Raw genomic sequence first — 17,851 nt, 5'->3', positions numbered from 1 at the left:
TTTTTATTACAAAAAATTGCTTTTACTTTTATTTCGAATCTTATTGTTAAACTAAACTTATCTTGGTCCAAGGTAAGCCATTAATTAGTAAATTTTATTGTAACATTCATAAAATTAATTCAATACTTCAATATCGGTCAATAGCAATTATTAAAGATACATTTTTATAGATCAATAAAATTATAACGAAATTTTAACGATATCAAGGAAGCATATGAATATTCATCTTAATTGAAATATTCATAAGATTATAAATCGAATCGCATAATTGATTTTCGGTCGTATTTTCGTGTAATTCCTAACCTAATGTCTCTCTCTGTTAGGAAATGCGTTGCATAAATCTTATTTATTATATACTAGCAGCACGTCCTGGCTTCGCACGTGTACAAGCATAATAAATTATACACCTAAACCTACCTCTGGAATCACACTATCTATTGGTGACAACCGCATGAAAATCCATGCATCAGTTTTTTAGTTTATCGCGAACAGACAGACGCGGCAGTGGTCTCTATTTTATGATACGTAAGTATAAGTTTATCGTTACTAACAATTATTACTAGACGTGAATGAAATACGAATACGTTTATGTGAATGAAATAATTTGTTGTCATTGATAAAGTTTTTATCATTTAACCTCTGTCCTACGAGTAAATAGGCCACTAATATATTTTACATAAATAAGCTTATTTTAGATATAGATGCAGTATCACGTCTTTTCTCTTACGGGGTAGACATCAGAGCAATAAGTTGCGAAACTCGATTCGCCACATGGAGCTATATGTTTAAATAGTGACTGGTTGCTAGACCATTGTCTATGAGAATAATCTTTAGTTCAGAGCCCTTTCCCTCAATTGAATTTAATCTGCGCTACAATATTTAAATTTAAGAAGACTTTCGTTTCTTGCCAATTATTATAAACACGATAATGATTGAGTTTTGATCAATATATGTCAACATCAAAAAATCCGACTTGAATAACGCCAGAAATCGAATACAAAATTATAAACTATTATCATAATATAACTATAAAAGTCTCTTATGTTATAACAATATTATTATTCGATTAGTCATCATGTCCTTCCGAATATCGAATCGCATATTAATATGTTGTAAACCAAAGTTTCACCAACTAGTTGACCTAGAAACAAAAAAACAATGACTTTGTTTGTCTCAAGTAGGCTAACCATACTAATATAATACTTATTTATGATATTCACATAATACTTTGCAACTAATTTTCTATCACAATGTTTATTTTTACAATTAATCCTTTGTGTCATTTTTTATGAATTTCTGTAGTTGATATATTTTTAATAATTTCTTCATTTTAATACCTACATAACTTATATTTTCATTATAACGTCCCGCACGGGGTCATGAATATTTTACGGTCGATTTTTATTAAAAATATATTCCTGATATCTACTGCAAAAAACTATTCAAATAAAAAAATAAAAACAATGTGGAATGTCACAATTTATTTGTTTAACAGAAAAATAAAATTCGTAAAACTAAAAATGGTATTATTTATCTGTTAACCATGGGCAATATGATTTTCGATTTTTCTCCATGTCGAGTTAACACCAAAATATATTACCCGTTATCATAGCAACCCAAAATAAAATCGTTATTACCGTGGCATAGACGTTTATGTAAAGTAACATAATATGTAGGTGCCTGTACTACATGGAAAGGTTAAGGGGTCAGTTCATTTGACAGAGTTTAACGATTTAATTGAAGTTTTAATTGCCCGCCGAGAAAGTCACAGGTTCAACAGACAGATACTGTTGGCTTTAGAAATTATGCATATATTTTTCGTATTTGTATGTGCACTTTGCGGTATTGAATTTCTCTTCTGATAGGAAATTGTTAGGTTACCCTATTTGTTTACGTACTTCCTTCTATGGTGTTTTGTTTAAAACAAATTCTATATCGGTTACAATTCAACTCTATTACTTACAGGTAAGTTACTCTTTAAAACATTAATTGTGTAATGTTTAAATAAGCCAGTATGAGCCCGTCTACATTACACAAACACATTTTCTGCTATGTGTAACTAGTCATTCAAAGCCTTTAGTATTAAAAAACTTTACATACGACTTCCTTTTACTTTTGCGCCACCTGATACGTTGACATTATTACACCGCTAACAGCAAAGTACACAGAAGCGGCTGCGCCTACGCATAATCGTATTTTGGCAACGATTTGCTTACAATCTCGCCCGTTTCAATGGCAGATTTCGTAATAACTATACAAATTTTCATTGATAAAATATAATGTTGTGGGCGGACTTGTACTCGGGCTTGTCCATTCATGGATTGGGCAATGTGGGCAATGTTGCCCACGCGCATAACGGATTAACCTGCATAGTAAATTATAAGCGTTAATTAATACAAGTGTTTTACCGTAAATTTTGTTTACGGTAAGTCGTCAATTTTATAGCGATCTGATAATTTATTATGTCTTTGTAATTATTTTTTTTTTCATAAATATTTCTGCTTTATTGTGATATTTTGTTAAAATTTGAAGAAGACAATGATGCAAGTCGAAACTCTTGAAGATTCGCCATAACGATACGCTAGCTACACATCATTGCCGAACTCAGACAAATACCGACGCGTATGCATGTATATTGCCTAATTTGTATGAGAGCTTTTATGCATCGCAAGGAAATACCAACAATGTATGCCGAATCCGCCAAGTTCGGCGTAATGGTCCGCTATAGGCCGTGTGAACGTACCCTAAGTTTAACATGGCTCGTTGTTTAGCAAAGCTGGTTGTACTTGAAAAGTAACGTATTTATTTAACGGTTAGTTTAAAAATAACATACACACTATGGTCCAATCATGCTACATCTTACTTGATATGTCATGAATAGTCACCCACGCAACATAAGCGACGCGAAGTGAAGTGACATTCGACACATAACACATAGCAAATGACGATATATAAAATTTAACCACTTTATTTTTAGTACACACAACTGTTATATCCTGCCACGTAATTTATTACAATGTAGGAATTTGTGATCCTATATTAGATAAGGATCTAAATCAGAACAATGTCTAAAGTCCTCTAGTCACAAAATTTCCCTTCCATAATATGTTCTTTTCACTTTCAACAAAATCTAATTAACGACCTACATTGCTTAATTTGTATGTACTTACAGTACCTAACCGAACTTGGTCACTGACAAAAGAGCAATGGATCAAATTGTCCGGAACACAACACATCTTTGAATCAGCCATCTAAATTAAAATTGGATTGGGTAGACCGCGTGTAGCCCCAGTGAATCCAAAAATTAGTAACCAATTTAATTGCACCAGCCGTATACGTAGGAAAATTAGAAAGAGTTTCTAGTCTTCCTATTGACTTTCTAGTTTGCGAGTTAAGAAACTTTGATACAAACTGGAAATAAGAAACAAAAATAAAGATGACAATTAAAAGGAGAGTGAAGCGTTCGTATCTAATAATAATGCAAACTATATTCTGTACGTGTCGCTGTAATGTTGAGCTGTAGGCAAACATGCAAATTTAACGTTTTCGTTTTTCGAAATTAATCCAAAACGCGGCGCATTTTTATTTTGCCTATCGTTGTGTAACCACAACCGTTAGTCCGGTTTTCGCGCGCTTTATTGAGAGCGTTGACCACAGACTAAACAACAGTTCTATTACCTATGTCCGGTGCCTTATTGTCTGGCTGTGTAATGGCAGACAGGTTGCTTAGACTGTGAATAAAGAGGCCAGAATTTAGCTGGTTTTACGTTTTATTTAATCTTATTCGCTGATTTTAAAGTTCACTTTTGATAGCGGTCATCTGTGATTATGATAAGTTATAATACGTTTTGCAAATAAGTAACGTGCAGCCTAAAATTTGTCTAAACCAGATAATTGATGTGAAATGTAATACATTATACGTTGTGTCATTGATCATTACAATTTTATTGAATGTCTACCAGTAACTTTCCACATTAATGTACGAGCAAAAAATAGCATAGAGTTTTAATAAAAAAACAAAAACAAAATACATTATCATCAATACGGTTTATCAAGTTATTATCTCTATTACAGTGGTAATAAAATCTAATTTACAATGAATGTATAGTTGGGTTGAGTGCAAGTTCAAGATATGTGTTTCGATTCTGTAAGAGACGTCAAAAAACTCACGTCGGATTCCGCGCGGATAATAATATGGCTAATTTGCATTCTGTAAAACTCACTCGAACACTAGCGCTACACTTGCGGGTGCGTCGGCGAGTTGAACTAAACTCACTCCGGAATTTTGACAAATATGTATTAGATGACGTGCAAATTTGCATTCTGTGAGAAAAATGTCAAAAAACTGAGTTGTGTGTGTGAGAGTGACTTTTTTGAAAGATCCACTAGCGCTAGCCAAGTGATTGCGGGGCGAGGTGGAACTCCCATGACAATGTCGAAATTCCGCTGATGCATATAATGATAGGTTCGACATTGAATGGAATCTTCAAGAAAATAGTCTATGCTTTCTGAAAAAGTCGGCAACACATCAGTGACTACGGATTGCTGGTGTCCTTGGGCTGCAATGTTTGCTTACCATCAGACAACTCGCATGCTCGTTTGCCCACTATGCTGTAATAAAATCTTATACGTCACAGCTCATATCGATGTATCATTAAAATGACCCAGTTTCGATACAAGTAACGTTACACCCGACACGCATTAATAAGGCGCATTTTTACCGATTAACGCGTTTATTTCACGATTTTTAACCTTTTAAAACGATTTTTGATTTCTGTTCGTGCTACTTATACTATCAGTAGCATACATTGGCAATTTATACCTATAAATAATTAGAGTTCCTATTTAAATTATTTAAATCTCGAATAAAATACATACAATTCTAATGGAATCTGATTTAACACGATAGATCTTTGCAAAATTCGTTGTCAAAATCCATCCATGGTTTGCAATGACAATCCTGTATTTATTTATTTTTTAATTCCAATCCATTAAACAGTCTGTAATCTAGTAATTTAGAAAGAGATATGAATAAAAAAAAGAGATAAACTAAATATTTATCCATGTTGTAGCACATGTCTCTCTACTTGGTATTTTCTTTCATTCTCTCAGTCATCTAAAATCATCCCTCCCCCTTTCCTATGACTATTGTTTAATAAAAGAAGTAAGCATTTGTTTTACTTTGGCATAAAAATCCTTCGTCAACATTATGGAACATAATATCAAAAAATCCCTCTTGCCGAAGGCAGATTCTCTCTCTTTTTTATCTGATTCTTTTCCCGGTAGCTTCCCCAATTGGTGAGTGTCGGAGCCCAGGGACCGCTTAAAACGGAAGATTCTGCAAAAGCCTTTTTATAAAATAAAGTTTAAAATCAAAATTAAGACCGAATCTGTACGAAATAAAATATCCCCCGCATTCAACTCACATAAAAACATAAACAAAACCGTAATTATACCCTGACATCCTACCACCGAAATCATAAGCCACTTTTCGCGACCAGGTTAAATAATGTTTGACATTTAACTCTCGTTTCGTAACTACACGTAACTGTAAACTGTGCCTCGGTTTGCCCAGCCATTTTGATTATGTTGTAATTTGAATCTTTCAAGAAAAACACGAGTATGTTTTTGTTGAGAATTTTATGATACAGAAATATCGTGATTTTGAGATTGGTATTGTCAAATTTAGTCACGATTTTTTTCTTCTAAGTTTACAAATGAAATTGGATAAGTAGAATGTAAAAAATTTTTTGAAATAACAATACATCTTATGTGTCACACGAGTATGGCTGCGGGTAAAAAACAGATGGATTTCACGCGAAAATATATTTCAACTTTACACGGAGAGTAGAGTCTAGTAGATAGTAACTAGGTATCACAAATGGAACTACATAAAAGAAACTTACGGGAGCAAAAATACAAGCAAATCCTTATTATAAACGAGAAACAAATTTGGAATACTGAGAAGGACTTAGCATGTCTTAACTTCTCCAATAACTGTTCCCGTGGAAAATTCGCGCGGGCAAAGCCGCAGGCAAAGACAAAGATTATTTATTTGCAACAACATGAGTTTACATTTTTTTACAATGTGGTGTTAAAATAAAATCTCAATCCTACATGTTTCACCGTCCAGGGGTACGCAAATTTAAATGGAGAGCATGCTATCATCCCACAAAACAAAATCGAATTCACAAAAGTAACTAAATTAATTATTTTTTATCTGAATCTATCATTAAAAAAATCGTTCAAATTATAATAACATTTATCAATCAGCAAGGACCTGAGGTGCTTTTTAAATTAAAATTTTTTAAATTCTGATCTTTAACTTGTTGTAGAATTTTGTTATAAATTTCAGGTGCCATACATACAATACTTTTACTGAGTAATGCCGTTTTAGAAGGGTGTAAACATAGTCTAAAAGCAAAAGCTAGCTATAGGTACATATAAAACAAATCATGTTTTTACATGACGTAGATTATCCACAAACTTATTTCAAAATCGAAACACTGATTTGGATATTGAGATTTCGTACTTTGCGTCGGGTTTCTTTGGGATTTGTTGTCGGTTTTATTTTACATCAATAAAACCGATAACTTTGTAACGTATCAAGATGTTTTCGCTTTTACAATGGCCCATAAAAGCGGTACAATACAATGCAGTCGAGTGTCAATTGCACAATATCGATATCCATATTTTTAAAATCATGACTTCTAAATATTGTTATATGTACACAATTGAAAATGAACTGAAAATATATGTATATGATAATATAAAAACAATTTCGTCTTATAGTACAGTTAACAGCACATCAAGTTACCCTGCATGAACCTCTATGGCGCGGTAATAGCGGCGAGTTTGCAATGAATGTGTGTAGCCTGATGTGCTGTTGACTGTACACAATCCTATTACATTAAAGCTAACATTGATGCGAGATTCATTAGTAATAAGTACTTATTTTAGTTGTTTATATACGTACCCAGACTGCTTTTATTCCCATAATCTAACGGGAACAGAGCTTCAGAGCGCATATATTAATATTTAAGCTGGATTAAGCTTTGTTTAGCTCAATCTTGATTTTAGCGCCTCGTCCCGGCTTCGCTTGGGTAAAACCATAATAAATTATACATCTAACCCTTCCTTAGGAATCAAACTATCTACTAAAAAAACCGCATCAAAATCCGTTGCGTAGTTTTAAAGACATAGGGACAGACAGCGGGAAGCGACTTTGTCTTATACCATGTAGTAATATAAATATTTTGCTGTTAAGCATCCTCTAGTTAGTTTCTGGAAACTAAATATAATGAAACAACAGCTTACAACTCATTTCGTAATATTTATCCTTACTTAATAAAAAAACGGTTTCAAAGTGACGGTACAGTTTTATAGAACAGCAAAGTCACGGAGAACGTCGTCGGTTTTTGTCATCATTATTATAATGGCCGCCAAAAACTGATACAGTTGCTGGATTCCATACAATTTTCAAACGAAATAGTTTTTTGTGTGTGTGATGTGTCAAATATACAATGTTGTTATAATACTTATTCCTATTAGCAGAACATGCGCTAAAAATACATTATTGGTCCCTTATTCATATAGTCCTTCACGACATCAGGCCAATATTTATTGGATTTATTGATTATGTCATCATAATAATTCGGCCTAAATCAGCCCACTGCTGGGTTTATTTAGGCTATCCATTGCTTTCCCTATATCGTCACCTGACCAGCGATCGACCTAATGGATTGATAAGTGTTCATTTAAATATAATTTGTAACATTTAATTGTTAACCTCAAATTAAAATTATATCCAAACAAAATGTAAATAACTACCTATCTATTGCTACAGAAATAACTCAATAGACAAAGGACGAAAATTTAACATTTTACCACTCAATGACCAAGATTTATTTTTAAATAAGAATTTTCGGGCTACTTCAAATATATAAAATGTTAACCTTAATCGGCATTTACGATCTACAACTCGGTAGCAGCTGTTAGTCACAGGTATTTTTTCTCTCTCATGCAACTTTTTTTTTAGTCACTAAAAATGGCAGCCATCTGTGCAAATTACAAGTGGCATGTTGACAAAGCTTATGCAAGCAATTCTCAGAGCAACGAACTCATACACTAAAATTATGTCCTATGAAAAAAATTGCTACGCGGTGGTCAATTTGTTTTATAACGGACATCGCACAAAAAATAATGAGGTTGTTTTAGCGATGAGCTGTGTGATCTGATTTTATTTTGGGGAATAATTAGTAATTTAAGGTCTCCTCGAAGCGAAGTGGGCTGAAAATCTAGGTTTTTTTTTTTTAGAAATAGATAACTTTATGATAAATTGGAATATTTATTAGATGCAGCGAGGATTAGTAATGCAATAAAGTTATAACAACTTCAATCAATTGTCGAACTATTGCTAAAAAAAAACATTAGTCTTATTTTTTAAATTCGTAGAAGTAAATTATTAAAACAGCAGCTAAGCACTGATAATAAATTTCACTTTTTTTGTTCGTATAAACCACAAGTCCTTCTCATTTTGACACTTCCTTCCTGCCAGCATCCTGTCATTGCCTTGCACCACGTGCTCAAAAGAAGGATGCCGTTTTTTATAGGGGAATTCCGATGAAACTGCTGTCACTTTCAATTTGTAGCGTTATTTACGATCTTTGGTTATCAACAACTTTTGAAAATGTGTACGAGAATGTAAAAGATTTTGTTAAAATTGGTGAAAATAATCCCTCAAAGTACTTAAGTTATATTTTATGCCTCTTAAATTTTGCTTCCTTGTTAATTTTAAACAATCCTACATTATAAATGCGAAAGTTTGTGAGGATGTATGTTTGTTACTCTTTCATGCAAAATCTATACTGAACGATTTGAATGTTATGAAATTAGGTACGTGGGTCCAACATATAATCCTATATGTTGTTGAGTACTTTTTATCCCGAAATTCCCGCGGGAGCGTAGCCTCAGGTAGCATATTGTGCTTTGAAATTGGTTATAGTATAGAAAGTTAAGTTTATATATATATATTTATATTTAACTGTTTAAACAACTCCTAAAATACTATCTCCATATGTGTGTACTAAATTATCAATTTTATTTACATCCACATATATCACTTTATCATTATAATCATCTATTATCATCAGCTGCAAGAAGTGATCTAGGCGGAAACGTAGACCAAAAACTTGACCAATTAATCATTACATTATTTTTATGTAAATTTCCATAGGAAGTGCGTCTCAAAAACTTCGTATAGATAAATCTAGAATGCACATCACAAAACGTTAGGCCTGTATACAATATTAACTATGCACCGGCCACAAATCACAAGCCCCACTAGTGGGCTTTGCCAAGCTTAGAACAAAGGAGCTAATATTAAGCCGACCTCATTTACACAGAATCGTTTAATTATTTCCCACTGTAATTATAATATATTTGTTTTCGCTCACTTTTTATGTTTATTGTAAAGAAAAAAAAAATGCTTTTTTTATGTTATTTTTGAAATAAGTAAACAAGGAAAGCCTAAAGTGAGTTTATAATGTTTTTTTGCGATTTATTAATTTGTCAAGATAGATAAATCTGATCTTGACAAATCAAATTTGTCTCAAGAACTGCACTATTTCATTTAAATATAATCACAATATAATACAAATGTTGATATATTTAATCTTTTATCGAAGTGGAACGGTATCAAATATTACCAGTCAAGTCGAATGAAATAAGTCTAAATTAGCTGCTTATGTAGTTTCCTTCAGATATCTCTTAAACCCCCTCAGGATCAATCATTAGACAGTGATTAATATGAATGATAATTACAACTATAATAACTATATTTTATATAACTTCATACAACATTTATGAATTTATATTTATGATATTTGCGAGCATTAATAACAAAATCGTTTTATAGAATCGCTGAATCCATGAAATAATTAGGATGGATAACGTAAATCTTTAAAACACAGATATCGTTGTAAGTAGCAGCCAATAGAACCGTTTTATCACACTTCCTATTCAAGTTCGCGTTGCAATGAACCTGCAAAACCTCATCGTGCATCGAATGAGAATTATATTGGTCTATTGTGCTCTTGGGAACTGATAGACTATAGACAAATGCTACAGACTACTGCAGAATGGCTATTTAGATGTAGAAAGTGTTGCTATTTATCTATCGTTTTTCTGGAATCTTCTCAGGATGATCTTTGGTTCTAAGTATGGGATTTTTCTAATTGAATTAGTTCCCATTCGCGAAGTCGTGCTCTTTTTCCTGTTTGTTTCTTCGATGGGAAGATTTGTAGCTTACTAGCTATGCCCGAGATTTCTTTGGAGTATCACAACGTAATGTAGGCTATATATTTTTGTAATGTCCAATCTCTATGCCATAATTTATAGAAATGTATTCTATTGATCGTTTTTAACTGTTGTCTTTTATTTTGCAGGTAAATAATTGCTTCAGGGTTGCTTTTTCCCGATGGGTATGTATTTATTATGAAGTAACTGTCGTTAGTATATTTACATTAATAAGTAATTAATATAATATAAAATTTTATAGTAATTACCATAAAATTTTCAAGAGCATTTTTAGAACCTTTATTTAGTCAAGAAGAAAAATATAATCTATGTATTAAAATTTGTTTTTAAAGCAACGATAAAGTCGACGATCAAAATTATTACTATTATCATGAATACAAATGTATCCACAACAATAAATTCCCTGTCGGTAGTACAATCGACGGCTACGCGGCCTCCTGTGACCCCAGATCTTATCTTATCAATAACGATAAAGCTTAGGAAATGTTTGAAGGCGTGTAATGCACGCTAAACGAAATAGTAGAATATGGTAAAGCCATTGATATTAAAAAAATTTGTAATATTATTGAACCAATAAAAATAATGTGGTAATGTTGTCACCGAAATAATTTCAAAAAAGAGCATAAAATCGAAGCAAATAAGATTCCAGCGAGGATAGGATATCAAGTTAAGATCCAATTCTATAAAATTAATTTTAATTTTATAGAATTGGATCTTAACTTGATTGACACTTTAAATTTCGCCACAGCATCTTCTTCATAGTCGTATTCCTCATGGCTGAGGGTCGTGGTGATTACGTGGAATGAAAAACACATAAGAACTTTCTTGACATTATTAATGGAGTGGTTTGCCATTGCCTTCTCCATTCGCCACTGTATGATATTGTCAAATCGATGCAATTCATCAAATATTCTATAATTATTTCACACACGCAAATGAGACTTTTAAAAATATAACTTTCGGATTCAAAAATACGTAGGTGTGCGAGAACCAGAGTTCTTAAAACTGTCAATTACTTTGTATAAGAAGTTACAACAACAAGCAAAATGCACAAAATGCACCCCGTCGGCAGAACAATCAATTTCACCGGTCGTTGGACCTTATTAAAAAGAAGCCCATCTATTAACTACCTCATTATGCAAATTCTTTGGATTTCCACAATGAAAAATGACTCTTACAGTACATCAATAAATTTCAATTTTGATTGCAATCATTTATGGGAAGTTTCGTATCAGTTGCATCTTAAACGTGATGTAACTTAAGCTTTGGGATACATTAAAGTTTATGTTAATGGCATTCCTTGTTGTAATTAACATTTAGGTAATTTAAGTATCAATCAATTTATCTGTAATATCTGTAGCCTAAATGTCGTCAGATTACTTTTTATGAAAAAGACCTCCAAGTAATTCATCATGCATATTTCCTTGCCTTCAAGTAAGCTACTGTATCGATATTATTATCAGAAGTAAGTTATTAAAAGTCCGTACACAGGTTACAAATGTTTTTGCGCAGTTTTATAACGTGATTACCTATTTATGTTACGTAGTATTGTTTAAAAACTATATTTTATTGAAGAATTATATCTACCAAGTTTATTAACAATAGGTAACTACTTATATAAATTTAAAACGTACATCCGGTTCTGAATACTCTATTGTGTGGATTTGATTTTTTTGTGGAAGAATTTAAATTATTTTCTGTTTCTTTTTAGACCGCATATTTTGAAAATTGATGACTTATTAGAAAATGAAAAGCATTAACGAAACATAGCAGCATTTTTAAATGGTCCTTATGAAAAAGTGACAAATAAGACATAAAAGAGTGACCGAAGCTTTTAAAAGTATAAAATTTAGGTCTTTCACGATTGCAATCACTTTCCAGCGCGAAACAGCTAAGGCGTCGTCGAGATAACGCCGGCGCCGCGCTTACATCCGGCAATCGTGTCAAACGGTTCATTTAATGTCCATTTCTGTATTTATATCAACAGCTGTGGCCTTAAGCTGAAGATCCGCGATAATGTACAGAAAATTATGAGATGGTATCGACGAAATGTCTACAATTTTGCTGAGCCTGATAGCAGTCGCAGTAGTATCTAATTTATTGATGATAGATTCAGCACATTTGATTAAAAACAAATTATAAAAAGTATTACTACTATGGTTAATTCTCTATGTTATTTGGAGGCAAAACTGTGAGTTAACAGAAATACTAGGTCATCGTATAGCACCTTTGTAACACAATCTGAGTATATTTATTGCCTCAGCAGCTAATTTGACATTTCAAAATGTATTTATCAAATCAGGATCTGCTTTTCTAAAGTCGAACATTAAGAGAAACAATAAACAGAATGAAACAGACATGCAAGATAATAATGAAGTGAAGAAAGGCCAAATCTTGATAATAGCACCTGAAGATGCAACGCACAAACCACCTTAAACACATTCTGGTAAAGATGAGATTGTATAAATTCAATTGAAACAAATAATTGCAATTTGTTTTTCACCGTATATCACTGACCATGATTACTTTCGGCTACTCTGATTAATTAAATGATAGTATGCAACATTAATTCTTTGGATAAATCTCTGTTTTTTTCGAGTACCTTCGTAAAACAAGCTCATTAATATGTTTTTTGGAAGTTGGAAAATTGATTAACCCTGTTCGAAATCTTGAAAACATTAATTACATTAATTAAGTAAGGGTTACTATACGTGTGGTCGATATTCTTGTTGCATAATTTTTATATAATGTTATAGATTTAACTGTTAATTTACTTTTAAGTAATCGTCATTTTATTCAAATTTGGGCCATGGATAACAAAAAGACGAATTTTAAAAAATCTTTGACAAGTACATACATTATTATATTAGACTTACATTAGAGAACTAAAGCATCTAAGAATTATGTATTAAAGCATTTACGTGAAAAATAAAATTTTAACAATCAAATGGAATAAATATTTTCTCCATAGCTTATCTATCGAGGCCACGCTAATCAATAAGTTCTACGAAGCAATAACATCGATCTTATCAGCAAATATCTAATAAGTCCTTTGAGGAAACCAGTCTCATTCGGCTCAGAAGTTACTGGAGCGGAATAATCAGAATCATTTGGCAAACTGTCGTCTTCGTCACGACTCTTGTCAATTCTTATCTTCGATCAAGTTTGCTTTCAAGTGACGCTTCTGGTCTGGTCTTTAGCAACTTTAGGAGGTGATGTTCGTGATACTAGTAACCTTTCAATGGATGCTGTCTTATTAACATTATGGGTGTTGTCATTGGGAGTTTAAGCTCATATGTAAAAACGGCTTTTTCATTTTCTGGACATGAAAAACAATTTTTAGAACATAATTATTAGTGGTTTTTAGACTAGTCACATAGTGAGTAACGAATAGGTGTAATATGTGTAACAGAACAAAAACACATATTATGTATTTTTGAGCAGTGGTGATATTAATGGTTAAGACGCCCATCTGTGGATCGGAAGGTTCGAATCCTACTCGTGCCACATGAGTTTGTATACCAATCGGACTCATGTATAGTAGTTTCCAACGTCCACCACTTGCTTCCGGTGAAGGATAACATCGTGAGGAAACCTGTACACTGGTTGATTCTTATTAACTTGTGTGTGAAATGGAGGAGGCAATGGCAAACCACTCCATTAATAATGCCAAGAAAGTTGCTGTGTGTGTTTCATTCCACGTAATAACCACGACCCTCAGCCATGAGGAATACGACTATGAAGAAGATGTATATTTGTGTTCTGTTTTATATTTTTACTAACACTAGGTTTTAAAATTTCTGGGTTACTAACAAATAATCATCTCAAATTGGTGAAGAAATAAAAACTTTGTTATCATTAATTCTATTTCTAGAAATTAATGATAAGCCTTATGATGCTATATTATGATAAATAATCAAATGGTTCTATTAGTAATCAACTCATAAATTGAATTTCGAAAGTTCACATGAGACAATTTCGATACCTAAGTGTTTATAGATATAGATTGATAAACCTATCTATCGTGCTTATCAGAGTTTATCGGAAACTAATCGTATGATCAGAATAATGGCGCCAGGTCTTTACCTGTACCGATAAGAAAGCGTTATGATTATTATTTTATCACATTATTGCTTAACAACGACGATTATACTTGCCTAGTTTTCCCTTATGAAGTTTCGTCATCAAATTCAAGATACATTGATTTATAATCAATTCAGAACCTATCGACTATAGGAATTTCTTGATTTTATAGTCTTGACCACCCGGGTTCACTATATCCAAATATTGTTTTTAAATATACATATTGTACTCAATATTATAATTTATACGGTTTCAAAGTCCACCATTTTGCAGTAACTGTAACGTGAAATCGGCCGTATATTGTGCATATGTGGCATTTCCTTTGTTTCAAAACAGAAACGTATTTCCAAGTAAATGTAAAACAAAGAACCCTTATCATCTTGCAGGCGCCATGACGTAATAATGTAACTAAAGCCTATATTATGAAGTAGTTGTTACTTGGTATGTTTGTCATTGTATTGTTCACCTGCTCGCGAGTGCTTATTATAATTTCTGACTGGTCTAGTATTTAATTAATCAATGAATATTATTACTTGATAAAATAATGTGCGTGTATATTTCCAGTTATTGATATGATCACAGCCACTATTAATATATGTATATAAACTTCATTTAATAAGTATCGTACCACTAAATCTATATATTGGGCAACTTCTTTAAAGTTAACAACAATAAATTTAAATTAAGTATTCTTTTTAACTTTTAACGAAAATACATCTAAATCAACATTGCTATCACAAAGTTGGTACATACAATGCGTTTGATGTTTTAAGTAGTTATCCAGTAATATTTGTTTTAGAGTTACTCATAGCCGAGTCGAACTTTGTTTAATATTATCACCTTTTTATCAAGTAGTTTTGCTTTCTACTTACACATGTGTAACCTTTCAACTTTCAACTTTATTATTTGGAAAATAAGGTGGTATATTACTTCATTTTAAAATCAGAACTCTTGATATTGTATTTGCTGTTGATAACTTCATTTGGCTTTGTAGTTCACGCTTCCTCACCTGTGTTTGTTACCTTTGGTTTGGCTTGTTTAAACTTAAAACAGTGTTCTCAAAACCTGAAAGAAAGAAAACAAACCTGGACATTTACGCATTCCTTCAGCTTATGAGTGACTGCTATATTTTTGCCCATTTTAGGTATTTTGATATTAACTGATTTACCAACGTCTTCTAAAATTTGATCGCCAAAATTACATTCATCTATTGTTGTCTTTACGACAGACATATTCAGCCCATTATATCGTAGATTTTCACTCAGCATAAGTAAATTTACAATTACGTGATCAAACATCGACACTTCCATAATGAATTGTAACATTTACAGCAAGAAAAACATTATAAATCTCACGAGATGGGAGTTCAAGACAATTCGTGACTGTAATGACCGCAGAATGGTAATAATTTATTATCCTTAGCTCTAACGCTTACATTGTAATTGTAATCTTACTTCACGCTTTTACCACTGGGCGTAAATTCGATTTGTCATCAAGCAATACTTTATATATGATGACAGGTTTCATTTAAAAATTTGTTCTTTAAAAATATTCCATACGATTATAATAGGAATAGTTATTTAGTTATATTATCGAACGGAATTACATGTAACTACATAATAGAAATCATGTCGATTCACAATATAGTTACATAGATGCGATTATTTTTCTCGCACATAAATTAAATCTTGATTCCAGATAATTTCGCATAGAAAGTCCGACCTCATTATTGGGCGTATCAATGGTTTCTTCGACACATTGTATCATTGTGTGTTTATCTGTACATAAATCAATTAAGCCGTATTATAAAATGGAAAGAACAGAGTTCCAAATGTGCGAAGTACAGTCATCCGCAACTTATTAAAATTCGTTGCCGGAAAATTGTCTCTATTATTAACGTATTAGAGGTGAAAATGTCGACATGATATGACACACCGCTTTTGTATTTATATTTTTACAATGAAACGATCTATAAGCAATAGACTTTATACGTAACAATAACGTTATAGACTATTTCAATGTGCAATAAAAAGTGACAGTGGTTTAATTTACAGCAAAATGTGTAAATATAATATAAATATAAATTAAGAATTTAATATAAATTAATAACTTTATGCTGTAACCGTTGAACACATAAAAACAATCTTGTAATTTCATTTCAATGCGTGTCGTCACCAACGTTCAATGTGTTCAAAGATGCCTTCCTTTTTATTTTTTGTTCCTTTAATGGTTTTTTTGTTTTACTAATGGAATTGGTTTAATATTGAATAATGTATTCGCTCTGTTGATAAATATTTTTCAACCTAATAATATGATTATTAATCTTCGTTATACTCCATTATGTGGCGCCTTCCTTTTCCAATATAGGAAGTATACGTACCGTTTAACAGATGATACTACTTGTACAAGTTTATTAATCCTGATTATCATGAAAGGACAAATATACCTAAATGCTATGTTATTAAAAACATACTGTCGTTCATCATCAAAAATGGTCTTTTATATTATTATTTCTTAATTTTGTAGGTACAAAATTAAGAAATTCAATCTTATTTAGAGTAGTCAAGAAACAAGAGCAGAAACACCCGTACCGTTTGCTTAACACACTTTCACTTCCTACCCGAACCGATAATCCGAACAAGCGTCGACATGATCCCGCATAAACTTCCAATTCGTAATATCTGATCGAAGGTTGTCAATGGAGAAATGGCAAAGCAGAAACAATATGGAGCCTGGTAAATGTCATCAGGCGCATCGGAGGCGTGGTCGCTCTCGGTGCGGAGAAATCGAAAAACGTACAAACATTTTGTTGTAGCCATTACAATGTATAATTTAGATATCAGACTAACGGTCAATAGCGGATTAGTCACGATTTGCGAACTAGACACAGTTCTGTTCAATGCACGTCTCTATTGCGATGAATGGTTTCATGATAGACGGTCAAGGTTTAATACGATTCGTGATTTGTTTTGCTATTTGATTACATTATGGGTAGCTAATTAGAGTTAAAATCAAAATGACATGATTTACATGGACACTCGTGTCCATTTCCCGCATTTCTAACTTCTTTATTATCGAGTGTGTTATTGCTGCAATACATTTCATTATTGCCTAAATTTTAAAATTTTCATGTTAAGATAAATTTGATAAAAAAAAACATAAATTCATGTAATTCCATAGATCATGCTACAAAATTAGATATTATTTGAAAGACAGCACTATATTGATATGTAGAAACATCTGGCGCTACATACATTCAACCCCCACCTTTTGCCGTAGACCCAAAAGTGTTCCAACTAAAAACTACAAAAGAAAACAATGCCCTTGTTGAAACAATAACATCCAAAACGTTCGAAACCCCGTAAATAATGCCTCTTTGCCGTTATCACTGACAGCTGCACATAAAAGAATCCATACTTGTCGGTCAGTTCACGAAGGGCCATAAATTATA

General features: G+C 32.3%; 1 protein-coding gene and 1 long non-coding RNA gene across 6 annotated transcripts in view; both read left to right on the top strand.

The window, feature by feature from the left end:
• Positions 1-17,851, top strand: part of rols (rolling pebbles) — a 243,653-nt gene that overhangs the window by 127,004 nt on the left and 98,798 nt on the right. The window lies entirely within an intron of this gene.
• Positions 10,448-17,851, top strand: part of LOC128672009 (uncharacterized) — a 51,250-nt gene continuing 43,846 nt past the window's right edge. The window contains exon 1 of the long non-coding RNA XR_008404895.2: positions 10,448-10,481. This is a non-coding gene — a long non-coding RNA (uncharacterized LOC128672009). The remainder of the gene's footprint in view (positions 10,482-17,851) is intronic.

Source organism: Plodia interpunctella, chromosome 8 (genome assembly GCF_027563975.2).
Source record: "Plodia interpunctella isolate USDA-ARS_2022_Savannah chromosome 8, ilPloInte3.2, whole genome shotgun sequence".
Lineage (NCBI taxonomy): Eukaryota > Metazoa > Arthropoda > Insecta > Lepidoptera > Pyralidae > Plodia > Plodia interpunctella.
The sequence above is the reverse complement of the archived record's forward strand: the minus strand, read 5'-3'. Positions and strand labels throughout refer to the sequence as shown.